The sequence below is a fragment of the Petaurus breviceps genome, unplaced genomic scaffold (genome assembly GCF_028583685.1).
Source record: "Petaurus breviceps papuanus isolate PSGF00001 unplaced genomic scaffold, PetGlider_PUasm1.0 178, whole genome shotgun sequence".
Classification (NCBI taxonomy): Eukaryota; Metazoa; Chordata; class Mammalia; order Diprotodontia; family Petauridae; genus Petaurus; species Petaurus breviceps.
In genome coordinates, this window is record NW_027185777.1 from 35,127,111 (window position 1) to 35,153,194 (window position 26,084).

General features: G+C 37.5%; 1 protein-coding gene across 3 annotated transcripts in view; it reads left to right on the forward strand.

Annotated features, from left to right (window-relative positions):
* DIP2C (disco interacting protein 2 homolog C) overlaps positions 1 to 26,084 on the forward strand; it is a 586,558-nt gene that overhangs the window by 239,783 nt on the left and 320,691 nt on the right. The gene's annotated exons all lie outside the window — the stretch shown is intronic.

The window sequence follows — 26,084 nt, forward strand, 5'->3', positions numbered from 1 at the left end:
CCCATTTCTGACATTTAATATCTAGATAACCATGAGCATATCAGTCAGCCTGAGCCTTTATTTAGTTCCTAGTTTGTACCAAGTGGTGCTATAGTGTACAGAGCGCTCGGCCTGCAGTCAGGAAGACTTCTCTTCCTGAGTTCAAATCCAGCCTCAGACACCTTATTAGTTGTATGACTCTGGGCAGGTCATTAAACCCTGTTTGGCTCTGTTCCACATCTGGAAAATGAGCTGGAGAAGGAAATGGCAAACTACTGCAGTAACCTTGGCAAGAACCACAAAAGGGGTCATGAAGAGTCAGACACAACTGAAAAACTGCTAAACAGGCGCTGTGCTAAACTCTGGAGATACAAAGAAATACACAAGATTCCCTGCCCACAGGGAGCTCACAGTCTAACGGGAGAGACAATAAGCCAATGAATAGGTACAGAAGGAGAGATGGCATGTCTCGTCCGGGGCATAGCGAGGAGGCCAGGGTCACCAGGTTGAAGAGTATGTGGTGAGGGAGATGGGAAGGGTAGGAGGGTACTAAGTTATGAAGAGTTGGAACACCGAGCAGAGGATTTTGTATTTGACCCTGGACTTAACAGGGAACCAATGGAGTTTATGCGAGGAGATGCCATGGTCAGACTAGCACTTTAGGAAAATCGTGTCAGTGGATAAATGGAGAATGGGTTGAGAAGGGAGAGACTTGAGGCAGGCAGCCCAGCAGCAGCTGGTGCTGTGGTCTAGGAATGAGGTGCTAAGGACCTGTACCACAATGGTGGTAGGGTCAGAGGAGAGAAGGGGGTCTATATAAGGGATGTTGCAAACATGAAATCGATAGGCATCAGCAATGGTTTGGATGTGGGGATTGAGCTGTCTTCATCCTATATGATAGAAATCATGAAAACCTATAAAATAGAAAACCTATATAGTACCTTTCCTACCGGGGTTATCGTAAGATTCAATGGGGGTAATGCAATATAACACACAGTATATAAATATAAGCTGTAGTATATGTAAATTGCCAAGAACCCATGTTTTCTTTCAAAGAATCCATTTCAGACTCTTTCTCTGCAAAATTATCTTTCTCTTCTTTGTACTTCTGTAGTAGCTATTATCCATACAATATGCTAGAAGTCATTTCTGACCAGTTTTGAACATCACTTTTTTGCCATCTTGATCTCGTATGTTATTCCTTTTGTCTTATTCTTTTTACTTTTTGTCATATTCTTTTTTACTTGATTTTCATATGTTTACGTCTTATCTCCCTATTAGATTGCTAGCTTCATAAAGGTAGTGGCTTCTTTGTGGATTCCTAGTATGATGCTTTCCACATAGTCGACAGACAATATACCTGTTGATTTAATATGATTAAACTGAATTTTGTCTTTGGGGATTGCTTTTGTGATAGGTTGCAAGCATATTTGATTAGGGTGGCAAAGTGAACCCAGGGGTAGTTTTGTTATTTGTTTTTGTTGGTGTTTTGATTTGGTTTGGTTTTTCTTTTTTGCCATTTGCCGGAAAACTAAATTTCATTGCCTGCTTTCCTTTGTGTGTGGAACATTTAGATAAAGCAGAACTTGTTTTCTCAAGTGATTCTACTTTTCTGCTAATATACTATTTGTTTGTTTTTTAATATAGGAGGTATGCTATATTTGTGCTGTGCTTTAGAGGTATACACTAGTACTAAATTGCTACTTTCCTCAGGTGTTACAGTTTAATTAAAATGTCATTCATATATCAAATAAGGATTATCTAGGGGGGAATACCAAGGTTTGGTGCTGTCTGTAAAGAAGCTTCTGCTATTTTATTCACACTAAGTCTGCCTCAGAAGTTTGTAACAATAAATGTTTGGGCTTCTCTCTTGGGCTTTGGGTTGCTACATTTTTCCAAACAGCTTTAGGGACAGGAGTGAAGACAAGGACATTTCATAGAATGTAGTAGGTGAATTTTAGGTATCATATAGAACTATTGCTTTTCTTTTAGTGGACAGTCCTCCACCTTAACACTGGGCCCACTTAAGTACTGTAACTTTGGAAAAGGATTTAGAGAATATGGAAAATAATGAACATAATTAAAGACTGAAAAATAAGACCAGTCAGGAGAGATTAAAATATTAACCTTGTCAGGGAAGTGGCTTAAATTCTTATTATGGAGTTGTTGGCCTATGAGAAATAATTGTGGGGGCAGCTAGGTGGTACGGTGAATAGAGCACCTACCCTGGAGTCAGGAGGACCCGAGTTTAAATTCCGAGTTAGACACTTAACACTTACTAGCTGTGTGACCTTGGGCAAATCACTTAAACCCAATTACCCTGCCTTCTCCCCTTCAAAAAGAAAAAAAAGGAAGAAAAATAATTGTGAGGCTAGTGTTTTGGAAATGGTAAAGCACTTATATACATGCAAAAATGATGAAAGTAATAATAATTATTATTGGGTTTTTTTTGTCTTTTTTTGCCTTTTGGAGGGCAGTTGGGGTTAAGTAACTTGCCCAAGGTTACACGGCTAGTATTTTTGTGTGGGTGTTAAGTGTCTCAGGCCGGAACCGAACTCGGTCCTCCCGACTCCAGGGCCGGCGCTTTACTCACTGCCCGCCCACCTAGCCGCCCCTATTATTGGTTTTATAAAGCATTATTACTGACCAGAAGAAAAAGAGCTAAGTGAACAACTGATTGAATATGAGAAGTGAAGGAAGAATCAAAGATGATTACACAGTTTCAAGCCTACATGATTTCAGTTGGGGAGGTGATCCATCATTCCTGGAATGTATTCCCTCCTCACCTGCACCTCATAGAGAATCCTTCATTTCTTTCAGGGATCAGCTCAAGTGCTACCTTTTGTTTCAAGGACTTTTAACCTGGGGTCCATGACATTTTTTTTAAAATAGATATTTTGATAAATATATTTAAATATAATTATTTTTCTTTTTTATCCTCTGTGTTATATATTTTAAAACATTTTTCTTAGGCGTCCATAGGCTTTATCACACTGCCAAAGGGATCCTTGACACAAAAAGGGTAAATAACCTTTCTTCTCTGCCTTTATTTCTCTTCACTTTCAGCTGTTAGACCCTCCCCCCCCTCCAATTCCCTTTTTTTTTTTTACTATACATTTTATATGTACTTATGAATGTACCTAATGTCTCCTGGTAGAGGATAAACTCTTTGAAGGTAGAAATTGTTTCATCTTTGACTTTATGCCCCCAGCATCTGGCATAATGCCTGGCACATTATAGGCACTTAGTAGATACTAATTGTTTGATTTTTATAAGGAATATTTTATTATTTATTTATAAGGATTATTATTTATAAGGATTCGTTTTTGAGTTCAGGCTTGTCTAAGATAACTTCTGAGGTACTTTCCAAAACTGAGAGTCTCAGCTGTGTACAAAACAGGGTAGAATTTGTAACTTTTTTTTTTTGCCTTTTGGAGGGCAATTAGGGTTAAGTGACTTGCCCAAGGTCACATGGCTAGTAAGTGTGTCAAGTGTCTGAGGCTAGATTTGAACTCAGGTCCTCTTAACTCCAGGGCCGGTGCTCTATTCACTGTGCCACCTAGCCACCCCTGACTTTTAAACTCTGTATTGCACTGTTCTCAGACTGGGAATATTATCACAGTGATGAGTAACATGAAGTCTCGAGGCCACATGTGGCCTTCTAGGTCCTCAAGTGAGACCTTTTAAGTCCAAACTTCACAGAACAAATCCTCTTAATAAAAGGATTTGTAAAACTTGGACTCAGTCAAGAGGCTGCACCCTAGGACCTAGAAGGCCACATGTGGCCTCATTCCCCACCCCTGAAGGAGATAGCCATTCACATTAAATAATAAATACCTATCAAACTAATGAATAGATAAGAATGATTTGTTGTTTGTAAGTAATAGTATAGAATTTCTTTTTCCCCTGGTGATAAATATAGTATGGGAACAGATCTCTAGAGTTCATCTAGTCCACAGGCTTTTAAACTTCTTGTCTTGTGACCGTCTTTGTTAGTCTGCTAAAACCTATTACTGTTGTGGTTTGTTACCTACATTTATACTTGAAGGAAATGCCAAATTTTGGTCAGAAGTTAGTAAAAATAAAGATGTATTTTTTCCTCTTCAAGTTCACAAACCCAACAGAAACCTCTCCATGGACCCTGTCATTTGGCAGATGAGAAAAATGACCACAGGAGATAAGACCAAGGTCACACAAATAGTAAATGACAGAACTGGGATTCAAACCCAGGTCACCAGTCTCCAAAGCCAGAATTTATTCTACTGTATTAAGCTGCTCAAATCAGATTAATTCCTACAAAAATTTTGCTTATAGTTTTAATTTACGTCATCATTTTGCATAGATATTGCATGTTATTCTTAGCCTTTATCTGAATTAGCACAAAGTCTAAAAGAGAGGAGCTTGAATAACAAAGATTTTAAACAGTCTTTAAACTATGCAACAAAGTGTACAAATTGAGTGTCATGTTTTTGAAATTTTTTTCCTTTGAGAATCCACTCTTGTTTTTTGAAGCTTATGTAAATATACCATGTCTTCTGGATGATATTTGACTAATAAAAAGTTGGTGGGAGTGGGGTGGGACAATTGTGAAGTGTATACTTCCATTCTGTATCATATTGTTTATCCTTTGGGTCAAATGATTTACCAAATTGCTCAGTGTTCTTTGGTATCTGCCTCTCTTGATCTGCCATCATGTCCTGGCAAATGATGGGGGCTTATTATTTCTCTCTAGCATTTTTTGGAACACATTTTGAAATGGTGTGTTAGCCTTTTACAAAGGTCATGAGGAGCAAAAGGATCTTTGTTGAACGTGACATGGAAAATTGTAGGAAATAATGAAACATTGCAAAGGCTGTCTTACCCCCAGACAGAAGAATAAAACAATACTAGTGATTAACTAGAATGGTCATTTTCAGCTTGGGGAACAGAACTTTGTATGTATAGGCTGCTTTGGTGTACTCTTTTTTTTATGGTTTAATTTCCAATAAGATGTAAGTGGCTAAAATTGCTGTTGATTTAATTAAAAAAATTTTTTTTAGAATATGAAAATGATTGTCTCTAAAATGTGTTACCAAGTAACTCAAGGCCTGAAAATCATTTAACTTCTACTCCATCTTTATGAGATTTTTAAACTATAGAAATGATGTGGTTTTTGTAAGTGTAGAAGATATGAGTCTAGTATAGTATATATTATACCCATATTATCAGTCTGCAGCATGTAATCATTCACTTGATGGTGTTTGTGTTTACCAGAAAAACCAATACATAAATGTGATCGGAATACTGTGCAACAAAAGCATTTCTTTTATCCAGATGGTCTTAAGTAATGCAGTAAGAAATGTGGTCACAGTACATTAGCTTCATCTCCATGGCAACAGTATTTTGGCAGATTTAGTCATTTAGATCTGCACTGCAGGGCTCCTTACAGGGTAGCCGATGTCATATATTCTATAGGCATATATATGTATATATAATGCATGTATTGATTCATTGTGTTGGAATTTTTAAAAGTGATTGCACCATTATTGTTCATGGAGAGAGAAATCAGGGTGAGGAAACCCTACTGAAAGAGGCTGCTACCACAGTGGGGGAACATGTTAGTGATTCTGAAGCAATGACTCCAAAGAGCCTTGTAAAGCAGGTTTTTATCTGGTTGCACTTGTAGCAGCTTGAGTGCTAAGGAATGGTTTGGTAGTATGTTCTATCAAAAGGAAGCATGGCTGTTTTGGGGAAGTCACACAGGTATTCGGTTACACACAAGGAGGTTACTGGCTATCTGACAATATTATCAGAATTGTCATTGTCTTTACTATTTTCCTTCAGGAAAAATATCGGCAGTTCTGGGTGTGAAGGTGTTGCTACTGACCTGGACTTGTATCACTTTTCCATTACTGCAGAGCTTGTGTTAAGGCACCTACATAACTCTTCCCTGGTCCTTACTGTGACCAATGGTACACCTTAATAAGGATGGGGTGAAGTTTGCCACCTGTGGCTGCATTTTAGAGTTTATCTTTGTGCAAAGCTAACTGACTGGTAATAATATGAGCACTACCTTTTGTTGGTGCCACAGTTGTACAGTTTGGAGAAATCTCTCAGATCCACTATCTCATTGGATTTTTTTCCCCCTCTTTTGAACTTTTTTTCTAATTAAGTATATATTTTCATCTTCCTCCCACCTCCTCCTCACAGCTGAAAAAAAAAAAAAACAGAACCCTTGTAAAAAATCTACATTGTCAGACAAAACAGATTCTCACATTGGCCCTGTCAAAAATGTGTTTCAAATTCTGTATCTTGAGTCATCACCTTTCTCTCAAGAGCAGGAGAACTTAATTGAGCATTGGTTCTCTGCAATCATGGTTGGCCACTGATTTGATGGGAGTTCTTAAGGCTTTCTAAGTTGTTTGTCTAGACACTCTGCTTGTTGTTCACAGTAATTCTGTGCAGTAGCTATGTCAGAGATTGTTGGTTTCTTATCCCTTTCTTTTCCAGTATAGCTTTTATATTTTACTTCCCTTTTTTAGTGTAATTCTTCATTGGTAGCATAGTGCATCCTAGTTAGACCCACTGTATATGTCTTTACTGTTTTTAGGACTGTTCTTTGGGGGACTGACAAATTCAGTTCTTTGGAGAATGTGGCATTCTGTGATTTGCAGTCATATGTCATCAATGGAAAACAGGAGGAGCCAGAAAGAAATTCTGTTCTGGTGTCTCCTTTTGACTCAGTGGTGATCTTGTGTTTTTTAAGTCGTTGAAAGCTGAGTTCATGTTCTGGCAGGTTCTACCATGCTGGAAAGTCATGTAGGGTGGTCCTAACAATGGACTATCTACTTTCTGAGCACCATTCTAGCTAAGTATGAAGGGGCTCACTACCAGGAGACTGACTGGTGGGTGATGAATTCTTTGGTTATGGACATCCTTTGAGACTTAAGTCTCTTAAAAATTCTATTAATGTGAACCCACATACACACATATACAAGCTTCAAACAAAATTCAGTTTTTAAAGTTACAGTATTTAAAGTCAGCATGTGAAAATATATGCTAATGGATGGGAATGGTTGTATGGAAAATAAAAAATAGTAGAGTGTCCAAATATTATTTGAGTTTAAATCTTGCCTTATATTCTTTCTCTTCTCCACTCCACTCTAAACACTTTTGCCTTTCTAATTATGTTTAGCTTGAGATACTCAAATTTGTTTGCATTCCCTGATTAAACACCTACTTGGAGAAGATGGGGTCAGGGACCACAGAAATGGCATAAAGAAACTAGTCTATGATTTAAAATTTGTTGGAAACAAATTATACCCATACATAGAAGTAGAACTTTAATGTTATGAACGACATTGAAGCTTGCCCAATCTCACCCTCTCAGTTTCCAGATGAAGAAATTGATGCCCTTAAAAGTGGCTACTTGTCCAAAGTCACACAGCAAGTTAGTGGCACAGTTGGGACTGGAAGCCTTATCTTGGTCAGCTCTGTGTTGTGTCCAGGATTCCTCACAGCCTCTCTCACCATATTGCTCTACCAAGTTATCTCTCTTCTATTGTTGAACAGCTCTTGAAATTCCCCCTTCCTGAAGGTTCTAAAGGTGACAGTCACCTCTAACATAAGATTGGACTAGATGATTTCAAAGATTCCTTCCAACCCTAAATCCTAGGATTTTTGCCTGTCTTGCAGTTAACATGTATGAACATCACTCTGCTCAACTTACCAGACCTTGCTTGCACACACTTAGTAGATGTATAAAATCAGGCAAAGAGCAGGTCACCTGGATCCTATTTTCAATGGTTACAACCTAGTTGTGCATACTGTGGCCCTGTCTTTTTGTTCTAACTCCTAGATATGGAAACCTGTACTGCCCACTTGAACCTCAACTGCAGTATCCTCAAACTGGTCTCTGCTTGGATTCTGCTCTGTCCCTGTTCTTGCGCAAATGGAGCTCACAAAATTGAAATGGAAGCTTTCCCTCTATGAATTGACTTCTTGACTTCAGAACCAGACATATTATCTGTCATACCTCTTCTACTATCTAGACTGTCAGTTCTGGACTTTCTAGCTGCCATTGAACATCCAACCCTGGCTCCCAGACTGACTAGAAGAAAAGTTATTAGGTTTCCCTTCATTATGTTTTATGTTGACCCAAGACTCCCATAGTCACCTTTCCCTTCCCCCCATTTCACTGTCTCCACTTCTGAAATGTACTCCCCTGTAATGCTTTTCTTCTGTAAATATATGCTATTGTTGTTTGTCCTTGGTACTCACAGAGGACCAATGACAACATGATGTTGGGTTCAAGGTACAGTGTACTCAACAGGTCCATTTGAACATTTGGGATGAAGGTGTCTCCAGGCTTGTACATCTCGTGTTGCCTTTGTGCCAACTGTAGTTCTGCTTTGCTTGTGGAGCATGGTGCCTTCTTTGATATGGGCATACCATGTTGGCTGGTCCTGTGCTAGCATCTTCCATATCTCACAATTGATACATAACTATATACAAGAGTGACATTCAGCATTTTAATTCTGCTTGCTATCTCTATCTTCAGAAGTTCACCCTTGTCAGTGGCATCTTTTAGACTAGAACAGGGATGGGGAATCTGTGGCCTCAAGGACACATGTGGCCCTTTAGGTCCTTGAGTGCAGCCTTTTGACTGAGTCCAAGTTTTATAGAACAGATAGTTTTATTAAGTTATCTAAGGGATAGGATGCAATTTGCTTAAATTGCTCTGTGAATATCCTAATGAGGAGGTAGCTCATGTGAAGAGGAACTTATAGAATGCTTCAAACACTGAGGAAACACTTGAACCTTTGTTCAGTTTTTCTTAATATTATTGGAACCTGTTGTAAAAAGTGCTTTGTAAATCTCAAAGCATTATATAAGGATACTATTATTGGTTTGCTACAGAAGTTGTAAGGATACCTATTCAAAGTAACAAGTATTTGTGAAGTGTCTTATATGTGTCTTGCAAACTTTTATTTCTGTTTGTTAATGATTGCTACATTCACGGATTTTCAAAAAAGAACATAAAAAAAAGTATCTACTCTGTGCCAGGAACTGGAGATCTAAAACCAAAAATGAAATAGCCTTTGCCCTTGTGGAGCTTACATTTGACCTTGCTTTGTAGTCTTTGGAAGCTCAAGAATCACACCAGCTTTCCTCTTTGAAATACAATTGCATATTTTTCTCTACATATAGGTTATTCATAAGAAATGATTAACATATGATACCCTTGAGGTCATCAATGAAGTCTTTTCCAAATACAAAAAAGGCTTGGATTCTGTCTCTTAATATTAACAAAGGAATTTTGTTTGTAAATATTTATTTACTTATTTTGAACACAGTTTTTACAAGTCTGCATCTATTCTCATAAATGCAGAATGTCCTGTTTCATTTCCTCTTCAGATATTTACATTAATTCATTCTTTGGTTGCAAGAACAGACCTTGGAGCTGCTGCGTCACACTTACTATTCCTGCTAATGGCCAAAACACAAACTCCTCAAAACAATTTCTGAAATTAAAAGAGCCCAGTATCCTGTGGTAAGATTCAAGGCTCATTTGGGCTCCATATTTTCCCTAATGTACCTGTTGAGCATTAGCACATTTTAATATGCAGTTACAAAAATAATTCCTTCTGGGTATTTGTGTTACATATTACACAGTAGTTAGCTTAATAATGTTGTATCATTGCTCTTTTGGGGGTCTACTTTGTGCATCTCAAAAATCCATATGGAAAGTAGTGATTATGTTCACGTACTGTACAGTTGTTTTGCAGAACCCCAGATGTTGTGGTCATTTCATTTAAGAACAAAAACAAACAATTCTTTCACCATATGAAGCATACTTTTTGTAAAAACCGATTTCAATAGACCACATTGTAATGTGACTTTTTTGTACTCCAATATTTTTAGCAAGAGAAAAATGAAGTATGCTGTGGCTAACATTTTAGCAAGGGGCAGGTTGGTGGCATAGTGGATAGAGCACCAGGCCTAGAGTCAGAAAGGACGGAGTTCAAATCTGGCCTCAGACACTTACTAGCTGTGTGACCTTAATCCTGTTTGCCTCAGTTTCCATATCTGTAAAATGCGCTGGAGAAGGAATGGCAAACCGCTCTAGTATCTTTGCCAACAAAACCTCATGTGGGGTCATGAAGAGTTGAACATGACTAAACAACAAACAATATTAGCATCTTACACTGATTTCTTTCCAGTGCCTTTACAGCAAAGGCACCTTTTTCAGTAAAAATTATGCATTCATTAAGGACCTGAAAATCAGAGTGCAAGCAATCTTGAATTTTAATATGGCTGTTTTCTAAAAGTTAGCACATAAGTCAGTTGTTTGAAGAATTGGTTTGGGTTTTTTTCCATATAGATAACATTGTACATGATATTAGGTTTCAAGGGCAAACTGGAGAAGTTTATGATCTAGCCTGTAGCTAAAATAAATAGAATTGTAGTGTTAATACATACAATTCAATTTAAAAAGCATTTATTTATTTTTTTATGCTTAAAAAGCATTCATTTATTAAGCACTTACTGTATTGCTTGATTTTGGGTTAAGTACTAGGAGTGCAAAGACAAAAAAGGAAACAATCTGCCTTCGTGTTCCACTGGAATTCAGATGTACAACTTCACAGTCATTGTTTTTAGGAAAAATATATTGAGAGTTTCAACTTGGGGCTAGGAAGATAATTTCTCTCCTTTTTTTCCTCACTCTAATGAGAACTGTTGTTGTTCAGTTGTGTCTGACTCTTTGTGACCCCATTTGGGATTTTCTTGGCAAAGATACTGGAGTGGTTTGCCATTTGCCATTCTCCAGAAAACAGGGTTAAGGTGACTTGCCCAGCAGGATCATACAGCTAGGAAGTGTCTGAGGCTAAATTTGAAGTCACAAAGATGGGTCTTCCTAATTCCAAGCCCAGTGCCCTATCCATTATACCACCTAGCTGCTCTTGTAATGCAAACTGGGATGGGATTGCATTAATTACACTCTAGTGTTAGTGAACCCTGTGGCCTGTGTCATGGGTTTAATAGTAGTTTGGACATTATAAGATAGGGTTGGAAACTCCTCTAGGTGGCGGACTGGTTCCCCAGTCAGTCTTGCTTTTCTTCTAGGACCTCAGGGTTTAGGATTTGATATCAGTTGTTTCAAAGGGAAGCTTTTAACAGAAGCTAATTCTTCCACCTATTTATCTCTTGTACTTCCCCCCTTTATGTGCAACTCCCTTTAACATCATTCATCCAATATATGAACACCTTAGAATGAGTATGGAAAGATGTTGCATGCAGGTTGTATTTTGGAATCTTTGGGTACTTAAAAGACTGAAGTAAGATTAATCTGCATTCTGCAGAAAAATAGATTGTGGTGTTTACCACATACATGGTGGAATTTACTGCATAAACTATGGAGTCTACTACATGAACTAACTGTCCAAGGGCTTTTTGTCACTTCTACTATGGTGATTGGGGGCCTTTGGGACAAGAAACAGGAGAGTGTTGGGATGGGGCAGTTTATTGCCATTGAAAGAGGCAGAAGTTGACCAGCATAGTGTGGGGAAAGCAGGGAAGAAGAGCCTTAGGAGTTCACTGTTCCTCAGATCCTCTCCCTCTTTACTTCCCTATTACTAGTATTTCCACCTAATACCTTGTAAATGGTTGGATTCAAAGCTGAAATTTTCCCAAGAGATCATCCAGGTGCATTGAGGTCTTCTCAGAAGAGACTTTATCTACTACAGTCTTTTAATTTTACAGATAAGGAAACTGAGTCCAAGAGAAGGAAATCATCTTGCCCAATATCACAAATCTAGTTAGCAAAGGGACTGCTGTAGTTATGTCTTTTGTGTGCGGAGTAGTCTAGCTGAGTTGAAAGAGATAGGTGGATTGTAGGTTCTTACATTTTTGTGGCCAGACAACTTGTAAAGATTGCCTGCTGGCTTATTGGAGGCTCCTGATCTGTATCCCTGGATGGAACGTCCAGGACCAATGACATCATAGATTAAAAGGTTGGGAACCTGGGCCTTGAGGCCACATGTTGGCCCTGTAGGTCCTCAGGTGTGGCCCTTTGACTGAATCCAAACTTCATAGAATAAATGGGCTACACTTGAGGATCTAGAGGGCCACATGTGGCCTCAAGGTCTCAGGTTCCCCACTTCTGGAAAGTACTTTTAAAGGACAATGATAAAAGAGAATTTTCCAGAGGATGAGTCATATGTATAGGGATAAATTTCACACTATAAGAAATCAATCAACTAGACTTTATTAAGCATCTATTATATGTCAAGCACTCAGGATACAAACAAGCAAACAAAAAAAAAAAAACCCAAACCTGAAACAATCCCTGTCTTCAGGGAGCTTGTATTCTAAAAATAATAGCTTGGCTAAAGGAACTTATTGCAAAAATTCCCAGTGATGGTGTTTCCATTACTAATTAAATGGAATTTGATTTGTGATCTGATTTTCCCTCTACTTTATAAATCATTCTAATGATCCATTTAAGAAGATTGCTTTTATGGAACAGATGTGTCTCATTCCCTTATGGAAGGAGCATGTAACTGGTGTGTAGAAGGGCTTCTGGGGAGATGTGCTGATCCATGGGCTAGCTCAGGAGCCTACTGGCCACGTTGGACTTTAGCAGCTGCCAGCAGTAGCTCAATCTCTTTCGGGTTTTGTTTTTTTTCCTGATGTAAATAGACTGAGTGGTGGCTCAGTGCCCTTCCGTCTCTTCAATCTTTTGTGTGAAACCAAACAACTCTGCTGGATGCTGAGTCAGTCAGGGAAAAATCTGTTGTACTGTAATAAGAACAGTTCATCTGTTGTCAAGAAGTAGAAACCTCTGGAGGATTTGGATGGCCTGAGAGTTTTTTGCCAGTCTCCATGCCACAATAACATGGCATGCTATTAAAATCTAGTCTTTTAAGAAACAATTTAGTTTAAAAAATTTAATCTTAATGGTTCCTCCTGCTTAAGCACCTTACTTAATTTTGAATGTGGTGGTAATTAGGGGACAAATCATTTATCTCCATTAATATATACCTATTTCTGATCCTCTCCCAAACTCTCTGCTACGAGTTTCATGCCAGCATTCAAAAGCTGATTTGAAGGCTCGGTGAGAAAGCTCAGTGTGGAAACATTGACATCTTGGACAAGAATCCTGGTGTTCCTGTAGGAGTGGCCTGGTATAGCATTTGGGGATTTGACCACATGTACTGTTAGAAAAAGGAAAAACAAATAAACATAAAGCATTTAATAATAAAAAGCAAGATGTTTCAGAATAGAAAATAAGACTGTAGTAACATGATCAAAGGAAAATGTTTTTGAACCTCCAGATACTTCACATGCTTTTTCTTTTCTCTTCTTTTTTGCTAGTTCAAAAAGTTCTCAGATAGTTTGTTCTCTGTTTCTCTTCCCCTATCCTCTTAGATTAGTGACCTATTGTAATGACTTCCTTCAACTGCCTCTTTTGCCATCCATTGAGTAATTTACCTTACACTTGGTCTGTGCTTCAGTATCAATTTTTACAATGGCAATGAGGGGGGAAATTTTAAAGTAAGCTATGTATACACATAATTTGTATTTTGAGCAAGAATTTCATTTGCAAGAATATATCATCATATAAGTTCTTGAGATTCCCTTGAATTAATTATATACAGTCAATAATTCTTGGAAAGAAGCAGGGCTATCCTTCCACTACTCAGCAAATAGTAATAGCAGGGGAGTCTCTATTATTAAGGTTCACACAATATATTACTAGCAGTTTTATTAGCCAATTATAAAATTTTATCTTAGGTAGTTAACAGTTATATAATAACTAAACAGGGAACATTTTGTTGTTGCTAATAACAATTTACATAACACTTCATTGAAGAACTTAGGTTTTTTTATCAGTTGTATTGACTTGGAGGTAGTAATGGAGTATGATTTTTAATATTGTATTTATACTTTTTCTAATTTAACAAATTGCTGTCTTATATTGCTTTTCCTTAACCCATTTAAGTGAGAATTAATGTGAGAATCTAATGTTGACTAAGGACAGACCTCTCACACAGAATCATATATTGTCTTAGATAGAATGTATCACATCAGTTTTATCCCATAGAATTATACAATACTAACTCATTATTATGGTGTCTGGCCTCCTGTAGCCTGTGGTAGACAGTGACTGATACTTTCTGTGTTTGATAGGAAAATGCAGATAAAGTACAAATGCTTTGATCCAGGCAGAAGGTATGAATGATGACAAGGATTTATTTTGTTATCAAGAGATGTACTGGACTCTGTCCTCACATTAAGCCATTGTCTCCTGATTAGAACGTGAGTTACTTGAGAGTAGGGATTTGGATCTCTAACACTTAACTGAACTGAATAGTAAACATTTAATATATGCCTTTTCATTCCTCTGTTATGTCCTTTCCTTAATCAACTTCCTATCTCTCCTGGGCTACTTGTCCTGGTTACAGTCAGATGAATATGATTCCCAGAGAATGTTCAACATATTAAGTCATGAGTCCAGCCACCTACTTTTGAAGCTAACCAGGATGAAGATGGTTTATAATCTCCTGTCTTACTGATTTCTCTTTTCGCCCAGGAGAACTCTATTTTGCTGAAATGGAGTTAGAAGCTATGCTTTTAAGTTGTTCAGATCTCTATCCATTGACAAGAGCTGTTTTTAGTGGATGCTCCTTGAGATCATATGGGAACAACCATCATTTCCACCAACTGACTGAATCCTAACAGCTCAAGTAACACCAAAAACAAGAATCAATGAGAAGGTGCCTTTGCTTAGCTAGGGACATGTTGAGTTTCCTTTGGGCCAGATTTGTTTGCCTGTCTTAAACCCCACTGATAATTAGATACCCCAAACTTTCTTGTATAATATAACAGCATGGTATAGACAAGCTGACTGCTTTCAGTGGCCTCAGGTATGCTGTACTACACCTTTTGTTGGCATTTGAAGAGAAAAATGAAAGATTTCAGCTTTATATTCAAGATGTTAAGGTCCAGACTAGATTAATGTCAATACTTCAGGCTAGGCATCTGACTGCTGGCACATTATGTATCTCCCCTTTTCACTCCCCATTTTAATGTAGTTGGGTAGCAAACCTTTTCTTGTGCTCAGGAATGATGCTTCCCATGCTCCATATCCTTGACAATGTGCTGCATGCCATCATAGGTAGAAGACTAGGAGAACCTTTCTCCTTTTCAACTTTTATCCCCTTTCTCTGCTCTAAACCCTTAACAATAACAATGATAACAATAATAATAACAACAACAACAATAATAATAATAGTGGGAGTTGGTGATTCTTCTAACAGGCTCTGGCCAGTTATTCCCATGAGTCTAAAAAACCATTTTGAGTCAGTTGCATAGCAAATATTCAAAAGGTTAAGCCCTCCTAGCAAAATGTTGCATATCTGAGGCACACATTAGTTTCTAACACCTTTTGAATGTATTGTGACATGTCATATCTAATCATGGGAGGCAAAGTAACACTGTACAATAAAATACCACTCACAGTAGCAAGTCAAAGCATTTTTGGCATTGTCATTAAGATACGCACTGTCATTTGACCTGGCAGATCTACCCACCCTCAGCTGACAGTGATTATCTGAAATGGTAAGGGCTGAAAAATGCTCTGCATTGTTGGCAAAGTTTGGGGCCAGCAACAGGATGATGCTGCCATATCCTTAACAAGTGAAGAGCCAATCAGGAATCTCCGGCAGAATGAAAATGTTGTCTGGTACTGTCAGTTCTGTGGCTTTATATGAAACATTCTTTAGCTTGGTTGGTGAGAAGAGATATGCAGCCTGGGCTTTTCATTCTAGTGTAATTGGGGAGTTTTTCTTAAGAAAAACTCAAATCTTGGCATACTTTTTAGTTCCAAATTCTAAGACTCATAGACTTGTAGGGTTAGAAAAAAGTACCTTGGAAAAAAAATCTAATCTAAGTTTCTTTAAAAAAAAAAAGAGGGGGAAAGCTAAGTATTGCTAGGGAAAGACCTGAATATTTGCTACTTTAGATCTGGTGCCCCCATCTGAGCTGTGGAAGTCAAGCAGTCATTCAATTCATAAGCATTTATTAAGCACTTTGATGTTCCAAATTCTGTGCTAAATGTTGACAATACAAAGGAAAAACACAACCAAGATAGTCTTCCCTCCAGGAGCTTACATTCTAATTTGAAGACAATATATATGAATCTGAACATACCAGCTAAATACAGAAGAGCAAAGGTAACCATCAGGTGAATGTCATTTGTAGTTGGAGGACCAAGAAAGTCATCCTAGAAATAGTGGCACTTGAGCTGTCTTAAAGGAAGCCAGGAATTCTGAGGGTTAGAAATGCAAAGGGAGAGCATTCTAGGCATGGAAACAGTGTAAAGTCACAGATGGAGTGTTGTGTTCAATTTGCAGCTAGTAGGCTAGTATTGCTCGAATGTAGAGTAGTAGAGTGTGTGGAGGGGGATAGGATGTAATATGAATATAAAGGTTAGGAAGGAGCCAGGTTTTCAAGAGTTTTAAGTGATAGTGCAGAGGATTTCTTAATAGGGAACTATTGAAGTTTATTGAACAGGAAACTTGATGTGATCAGACTTATGCTATTTTGGTATTTGAGTAGAGGATGGATTGGAGTGGGTAGAGAGACCAATTAGAAAGCTATTGCTGTAGTCCATTGAGAGATGATGAGAAACAAAAGGGAGCGCTTTTAGGGCCATTTTGCAGGTGATTGTACAATGGAACCTGGCATACCTGTAAAGTATGTTCATTTCTAGTGATTCTGGAGACAGACATTTGCTGGTGTATTAAGCCTAGTCTCAGAATTCTGTTCTTGAGCATTTATGGGCTAGAAGGTAGGGAAAGATCAACTCTGTCAAAATAACTGTGTCCAAGTGGAGCCATGGTTGTCTTGGTGATATAAATGTTTCTCCTGTCCCTGTGTACTGTGTGTGGTTTAATGGTGTGCTAATCCTTGGGGAAAAGCAACTCCAGGGAAGGATTATTATACTTTTCCTATTCCCTCAGCTACAGTAGGGCTCTCTTGGTATGTGGAATGGGGGAAGGGATTATATTTCACCATTTCTTTTTCTTTCTCCTTCTTTTGTGCCTTTGTTTTCAGTGACTTAGGTTTTTTGGCTTTTGGAAGGCCTTTGCACTGAAGTCACAAAGCTGTAGAAGAGCTGGGATTCAGGAATGTGGGGCCCTCCTTCTAGTATACAATTATCCCAATTCATCCGCACTTTAGTCGACAGTCTTGATAAACTGCTGTATCTACCTTCCCTCACTCTGAATCATTACCAACATTTTAGGTTGGTCAACCTTTTACTCGTGAACCTCTTTCATTTAACTGATTTTCTTTATTGAACAGAAATGCACGCTCTTGCTGGTCTCTTACCCTAAGTCTTACACCATAGACAGAGATAATGCTCAACAGAAATGGACTTTGAGAAGGTAGGGTCATGTGGTAGTGAGGTGGTATACTGAATAGTTTTGGACTTGCAGTGAGGAAGACCTGGTTTTGAATTCTACTGTAACCTGCCTGGTACTAGCTTTGTTACTTTGGTTGGGCATGTCACCCCTCCTCTCCTGGCTCCAATTTCCTCTTCTGGAAAGTGGAGGTAATATATAGTCCCTACCTATTTCACAGGGTTGTGTAAAGGAAAGAATGAGATAACATGTAGAGCTCTCAGTAAACCATAAAGTACTACATAAATACTAGCTATTTTTATTTCTATTCCAAGAGAAGTCATCGAAGGAGAACTATAGTGGAACACAGTGGAGGTTAAATATTTTTTTCTTTATGTGAAATTGATTTCCTTTGAATTTCATGGAAAATCACTTGAGTAGTTTCTCTATCTCTTCCTCATTCTTTCCTCTCTTTCCCTTCAATCCGCTTTCTTCTGTTTCTTCTCTCTTCTTCTTTTCTTTCTCTTCTTCCCTTTTCTCTCTCTTCCCCTTCTTCCTGTCTTTTCTTCTTTTTCTCTATTTCCCTCTTTCTTCTCCTATTTCTCTTTTCTTCCCTTCTTTCTCTTCTTTGCTTTTCTCTCTCTTCCTTATCATAGTCCTTTATTTCCCTTCTCTCCTCCTCTTCGTCCTCCTTTTCCTCTCTTCTCTTTTTCTTCCCCTCTTTTGTCTCTCTTCCTCCATTTCTTCTTTCTTTCTCTCATCTTTTGTGCTTCCATTTATATTTTATCTCTGCTGCACCCCTTCTGCCCTCATACAACCTGGGGGACAAACTCATCAGAATATAAAATCTCAAAGTGATTAGATTTTATAAATTTTATTAAATGCTAATTAGGCAGCTGTTCATCTAACTGGTATGGCAACGAAAATGGAATATAAAGCATTGCCCCTACCCTTGGTAAGCTTGTGGTCAAATTATGCTTTGACAGATTGTAGGTTGTTTTGGAACATTGCAGGCAGACATTGGTGACCTAAATATCAAAATTTGTCATTGAGATATCAATTCACTGTTCATATGAAGACATATGTTAGTGCTATTCAAAACTGTAGATATCCTTTTCACTTGGATTTCATTAGCTAATATTTATTTTGTACTAATAGGTGGTTGAAAATTTTGGACATAATTAGAGTTCCAAATACTATCAATTGATCTATCAGTATAAAAGGTAAATTCTTCTGATATCTACTATACCTACCCCCCAAAAATATTCTTAGGTGGTAAGAGTTTAAATTTTTCATTCACTCATTTGAGTTATGGCCATTTGTGGTTTTCTTGGTAAAGATACTGGAGTGGCTTGCCATTTTGGAAACTGAAGCAAACAGGGTTAAGTGACTTTCCTAGGATCACACAGCTAGTAAGTGTCTGAGGCCAGATTTGAACTCAAGAAGATGAGTCTTTCTGCCCCAGGTGTGTTGCTCTGTGGAGCCACCTAGCTGCCCCCAAGGAATTTAAGCTTGAAGTTAATAAATAACACTCACAATATCTAGGCTACCCACCTTTCAGGCTCTGATATCTTCAAAGTGAATAGAGGAATAATGGTTTCAACCAAACATCAGGCTTGATATCAAATTGTAACTCTGGCATTGGGCAACATGTTCTGGGCTTCCTGTTCTTTTAATATTTGACTCTTGGACAAGCGACCCTGTCTAACATCCTGTGGCAAGATCAAAGTAACAGAATGTGGTATGTAACCATTGGATGAGCATGCCAGAACATTTGAGCAGTTCTTGGATGGAGTACTAAGGAAAGAAAATTGAATGCTAGGTGGAGGAAAGAACTTTTAGGGTACATGCAATATTTTTAAGACGCCCCCAAATATAATTAGAGACGATATTGTCACACACAGTGAAGTTTTAGTGGGTGGTGACTGATTTTTCTCAAGACCATAGGATAAAAGTCTTCACCAAGAAGGAAATGAGGCCAGAGCTGTGCAAGCTTCCTAATTCCCAAGTGATCTCAGTGTCTGACAGTCATAGCCAAATGAGTCCTCTTTGTGGGCGAAGGTTAAATGTTTAGACTTAATCTGGAGGGTGGGATTATCGTGAATAATGGATTAATGACAGTACCCCCCCAGGCTGTGGGCCACCATTAAGACATCTGAGGAGCAGTATCTCAGTCACAGCCAAAAACACGCTGTTTGTCAGCCAGGAAAAGGGGGGAGGGGAGAGGACATCTGATTGTAACTACGCAAGGAGAATCCCTAGCAATGGCAAAGTTATTCATTATGTTGTACCAGAGCTGCAATGATTGGGGGTTGTAATAATTTTTTCCCTCTAACACCACTCCTTTGCTTTTTCCTTTTTTTTTTTTTTTGCATCCATGGTGTTTGAATGTTGAAAATGCTTAATAAATGCTTTTTTTGGGTTGTTCATTCATTCCTTGACAGTAGGAATTCAATAGTTAATATTCAATAAATATTTATTGAACCCTTCTTTAGGGGGAAGAAATAGGATCATAGCTTTAGGCATGTGAAGGATTTTTGAGGCTTTCTAGTTTAATCCCTTTCATTTTGCAAAGGAGGAAACTGAGGCACAGAGTGGTTAATTGTCTTAGGTCACACAGACAATAAATAGCAAAGGTGTAGGATTTGAACCCCCAGTTTTTGGCAGATACATGTATCTAGTCCTTGATGAACTTATTATTAGTGTCATTTCAGATAAATGGTGCAAGATAGTGTATTAGTGTCAAAGTAGTGGGAGAAGCTATAAGCACTAATGGGGCTACAAAAGGCATTTTTTTTTAATGTGCATTGAAATCCTTTTCTACTATTGCTTATAATAATCACTAATTCAGCCTCAGACACTTAACAAAAAAAACTAGCCATGCAACCTTGGTCAAGTCACTTAACCCCAATTGCCCCTCCAAAAAAAAAAAGACAAAAAAATTTACTAATTTCATTTCTACTTTTTCCACAACAAAAGTGTCGGTAATAGAGCATACATACTTGTTGAGGGAGGTATGGTAGAATGGGAAAGAGTCCTGGCTTTATACTTCATAGGCCCTGGTTTAAATTCCCTGTTTTGGATCATTGTGGGAAAATCTCTTTGCCTTACTCTCTGCTTTTCCATTTCCTCATCAATAAAGGAAGAAGATTTGGGTTTCATGATTTCTAAGATTGCTTCCAGTTCTAAATTGTATATATTGAATTTCATCATAAAAATTGAAATGTTTTTTCTATCCTGAAGGTTATTTTCAGTGGTTATGTGCTGAACTAGGTATTTTATGTGAAGTAGGACTGCCCCTCATGCGTGTTTGAGAATATTTTTGTATTTTGTGATCATTTAGCTAGGGCCATATTAAGCACAGATTGGCTGGCCTATTTGACACTAAATGTGAAGAAAAATAACTGGTTAAGCTACTAAATTTTAGCTTTTAATTAAAAAATCAAATTGGGTTTATTCTATTTTTTTATGTTTCTACTAATGAGCTGAAGGAAACTTTTGTTTTATATCTTAGTGATTTTTGTTAATCTTAATATTAATGTTTTTCTTACTGAGATATTCCCAATAAACATTTATTTCCATTTGGTATAGAGGAAAGAACCTGGATTTGGGTTTGGAGGACTCTGAGATTGAATCTAGGCTCTCAGTTGATCTCTGTAGTATAACCTCAAAGCCATATGAGTGAGACTTATTGCTGCCTCAATTTCCCCGTCTGTAAAATGAGGAGCTTGGTTTTAGAAATACACTATGTATCATTCTAAGGAAAGGTTGGTGTGTTCCCATGTGTCCTGGATTTTTTTTGTTTTTGTTTTTAACAGAAATGGGTTGGACTAGTCAAGGGGATAACCTCTGAAGCCCCTCCCAGTTCTAAATATATTACCCTATCGATGTTCTTTATTGTGCCAAGTCCCTCTCTGGACCCACCTTGCTCCACATTCTCAGAAGGAGGATGGAATCTTCTTTGTGTTCCATTTAGGTGCAAGCCAGCATAGCTGCTTTATAATAAATGTGAACATTATATATATATATATATATGAAGATCCTATGATTTTTGTCCAATTTCCAATGAATTTTTTGGGAGGTTTGTTTTATTAGAGAACCAAGGGGCCTCTTTTTTTGTGCTGATAGTAGGCCTGAATATTCAGTGTGTCATCTTAAACCAAATTGTACTTACATTACAATCCATTTATCTGATAGATTTTTTTTTTTTTGGTGTGTGTGGGTGTGTGGTAATGTGTTCCTGGTTGCTTGTGTTCTAGTCTAATGTGATTATGTCTTCATGGGGTTCTTGACTAATTTAATATAATATATCAACCTTAAAGTTCTTAAGATTGTCTCTTTGAGACCCTCAAAGTAACGTGGTATCGATTGGTCACTTGGCATTGTAAGCTACAGTTTCTGTAGAAAAGCTTTTCCTATTCTCTACTCCAGAACGAATTGGAATAAACGAACAGTGCTGTTTGTACAGTGGTACACATCTGGGCGTATGCTGACATTTATTAAGCGCTTGTATTCAGTCCCCCTTCACAAGTTGTTTGTTGACATACTTGGTACTTGGAAGAGTTGTAATCAGATTGTGTGCATTTATGGGATGGTTGTGAGAAGAAAAAAGAAAAGGATCACTGGTCTTTTATTTAGTGTCCCAAAAAGTCAGTGCCAAAGTAGAAAGATGGAAGTATTTTAAGGGAGCAATTACAAAAATCCAGGATTAAGAAATACCAGCTGGTTTTAACTCAGCCAGGCCACACGTTGTGATTGAGTGCAAGGTACTATGAGGAATTACAAAGTAAGATGTAAGATATGCTCCCTACCTCCCAAGACCTTGCAGTCTAACTGAGGGATCCAGATATGTGTAAAAAATAACCAATAATATGAGCAATAGATGACAAGTGCAAAATGAGAGTCAACCGATGAGAGGTATAAGAATTCAGAAGAGGGTTGGGTTGGGGAATGATTTTGTACTCAGTACAAATGCAGTATTTTAAGAAGGCTATTAAGGAAGTAGTGGTTAGAGTATTTTGGTTTCTATATAGGGTTCCTGAGGGAAGGGATGGAAGGAATTATTCAGCTCTAGGGTATACTCACATAAGCTAGGTAGAAGTGTGGTGTTTCTGTTATCTTTATTTGGAAAAATTTATTAGTTTAGGCTATGTTTGAATCCCAGAATCTTTTCTGTTTTCTTAGTCCAGGTCACACAACTGATATTATTTTAAGGCAAACAACTTTAACTTTATCAAAATTGTATTAGAATTAATTAAAAATAATATTAATAATACCTGATGGAGGGAGGGGGTAATTCAACCCCTAGATGCCATTTTTCTATCATGAAAAAAATTAGACCTCCTGAAGGTAGTAGTCACATCATATTCCTCCTCCCCCCATCTCTTTTTTCTTCCCTTTTCTTGTCTCTTTGTTCTTTGTATTGGTGAGCTAAAAAAATGTTCCTAATCATTAACTGATAATAATAAGAATATGTTAGTGGTACACTTCTATCAAGGAAAAGGAAAGTCACAAGTTTAGAAGTGAAATGAGATATTCAGTTCTAGGGCTATCAACTGCAAGGCCCTTCCAAACATCCAATGGTCCTCTTTAAAATCTGTGCAGTCGCAATGAACCTTTTACCTTCTCTTTCAGTTAGACTTGCCTTTCTTTAAATACCAACATGCCTTTTTTTTTTGTGCATGACCATATAGACATGGGAATGATAAGTACCAGCATTCAAGATATTAAACAATTTCTTATACAGATTGATTGGTTTTTGATCTTATCTAATTTCTAATAATATTACAGTATTATTATTTGCTGCTTTTAAAGGAGAATGTACACTATTTCACCTGCATTGTAGGTTAAATTGGCCTTTGTAGGCTAGCCTGGATCATAAACTTCATTTATCACCTGGTTTCTGTGAGAAAATATTTGTCTGAATTCTAGACTCCTTAGTTATTAACACATGGAAAAAAACCATCTGTATTTTGTGGACTGTTCGAACATATAAGTCAAACACCATATATATTTCTGTTTTTAGGAACTACATCTAGGAGAAATCTTCAGGTGCTACTGATTCCCATTTCTAGTCAGAAACTCTTATTATCTTTTAACAAAAAGAATTTACAAGAGGGTGCTTTGGTAGTGTGAGTCCCACTCAATTAACAGAGTTAGCTATACTCTAGATTGAAGATTTGCAAGTATCCAGACTTTGAGAAAAATTTCTTGCTCTATATAAAAACATCCATCTATAGAAAATAAATATTATAAATTGAGACTTATTAAGAATAGCTTCAGGGGCGGCTAGGTGGCGCAGTGAGTAGAGTGCCAGCCCCTGAGTCAGGAGGACCCGAGTTCGGATCCGGCCTCAGACACTTAACACACACACACACACACACACACACACACACACACACACACACCTACCCGTGTGACCTTGGGCAAGTTACTTAACCCCGGTCGCCCTCCAAAAAGAAAAAAAAAGAAGGCACTAGAAATATTAGAAGAAAGTATAGCACAGATTGGTGGCCTTGACTAGCAAGATCCTAGCTCCCCCTAAGGGAAGATGGAGGTGGGTAAGGCTTTAAAATTTGGGCATCTAGATGGTGCAGTGAGTAAAGCGCTGGCCCAGAGTAAGGAGGACCCAAGTTCGGTTCTGGCCTTAGACACATAACACTCACATTAAAAAAAAACAAAACTAGCTGTGTAACCTTGGGCAAGTTACTTAACCCCAATTGCCCTCCAAAAAGCAAAAAAAAAAAAAAAAAAAAAAAAAAAAGAATAGTTTCAAAGGTAAAGACCCAAAAGTATTTCTGCTAATGAGCTAGAAGTAAAAAAATTTTAAGGTTTCTTCTATCTTCATATTTGATTCTAGATTACTGATAATACCTCTTCTAGTCCCTGATACTTATAACTTTTATAGTATACCACTTTGCCTCTGACAAAGAGGGCAAGGATGAAGGGGTGGGGGTGGGGGAAAGGAAGGAAACATGTTTTTGAATCTTCCTCTGACTGACAGAGAAGACAGAACTTCCTTTTTTTATGATGAAAGTCATTTGCTCATGTTAGTGCATTTGATAGGTGTACCAAGTGACACTTGACATTCTTTTACAGGTATAATAGCCCATCTTTGTCTCCTGTTCTTTTTAAGGGGACAGAAAAGTCCCATTCGTTCATTAACTACCAACCAAATAATTTAGACACCTTGAAGAGTTACACTCAGACTACCAGTTATGTTTCATTAAAGGATCCCCAAGTATACCTGCCTGGCTCACCAGAGGACACTCATCCTATAGACTCTTAGTTCCTTCTTCAACCCTGAGTTTGTAAGGCAGAGATGTGGGCTACAATTCAGTATTTATCTTAGGGTATGAAAAAATAAAATGGATTATCATTATGAATTATTAAAATTGGGAAGTTTTGGACAACTTTAATTTTAAAAGATAAAAATGCCAATATAGTTTTATTTTCTATTCTCATTTGAATTTTTCTTTTTTTAAAAAATGTGGGCTATACCTTTAAGCTTAAATTTGCTTTCTTAACAGTTTTTGTAGTAATGAAAAACCCATTTCCATATTAACCTTGTTTCTCCCATCCCCCAAAAAAGCAAGAAAAAGAAGAAAAGAGAAGAAAGTATCCTAGAATCTGTACCCCAAATCCATCAGTTCTCTTTCTGGAGGTAGATAACATGTTTCATTGAGTCCTTTGGAATTGTGGTTAGTCATTGTGGTGATTAGAGTTACTTAGTCTTTCAAAGTTGATTATCTTTACAATACTACTATTCTTTTATCAACTGTTCTAGTTCTGCTGACTTAATTTTCCCTCAATTCATACAAGTCTCCCCAGGTTTTTCTGAAATCATCCCCCATATCACAATAGCATTCTATCACATTCATATATCATTGTTTGCTCAGTCATCCCCCAGTTGATGAAATCCCCTCAGTTTCTAATTCTTTGCCACCACAAAAAGAGCTGCTATATATACATATGGGTCCTTAGTATCTCTGGGTCAAAGAGTATGTACAGGATAATATTTTTTTGGATATAGTCCCAAGTTGCTTTCCAGAATAGTTAGGCTATTTCACTGCTCCATCAATAGTGCATTAATGTAACTACTTCCCCACATCCCCTCCATCATTGGTCATTTTCCTTTTTTGTCATTTTAGCCAAACCCATTCATTTGAATGATGAAATGAAACCTTGGAGTTGCTATATATTTTTCTGATTATTAGTAATTTAGAACATTTTTTCATGTGGCTATTGATAGCTTTGAGTTCTTCCTCTGAAAACTGCCTATTCATATCCTTTGACCATTTTTCAATTGGGGATGACTCTTGTTCTTATGAATTTGACTGAGTTCTTGATATATTTTATAAATGAGTCCTTTATTAGAGAAACTGGCTGCAAAGATTTCCCCCAGATTCCTACTTTTCTTACAATTTTAACTATATTGGTATTATTTGTACAGATACTACTGAAAATTTTATGTAATCAAAAATTATCCATTTTACCACTTGTGAGCCTCTCTAGCTTGTTTGATCATGAATGCTTCCCCTTTCCATAGATCTGACAGGTAATTTCGTCCCTGTTCCACTAATATGTTTATGATACCACCCTTTATGTCTTAATCATAAACTCATTTTGAGCTTATCTTGGTATATGATTATGAAATGTTGTTTTAGGTCTAGTTTCTAGCAGACTAATTTCCAGTTTTTGAATGAGATATTTCCTTCT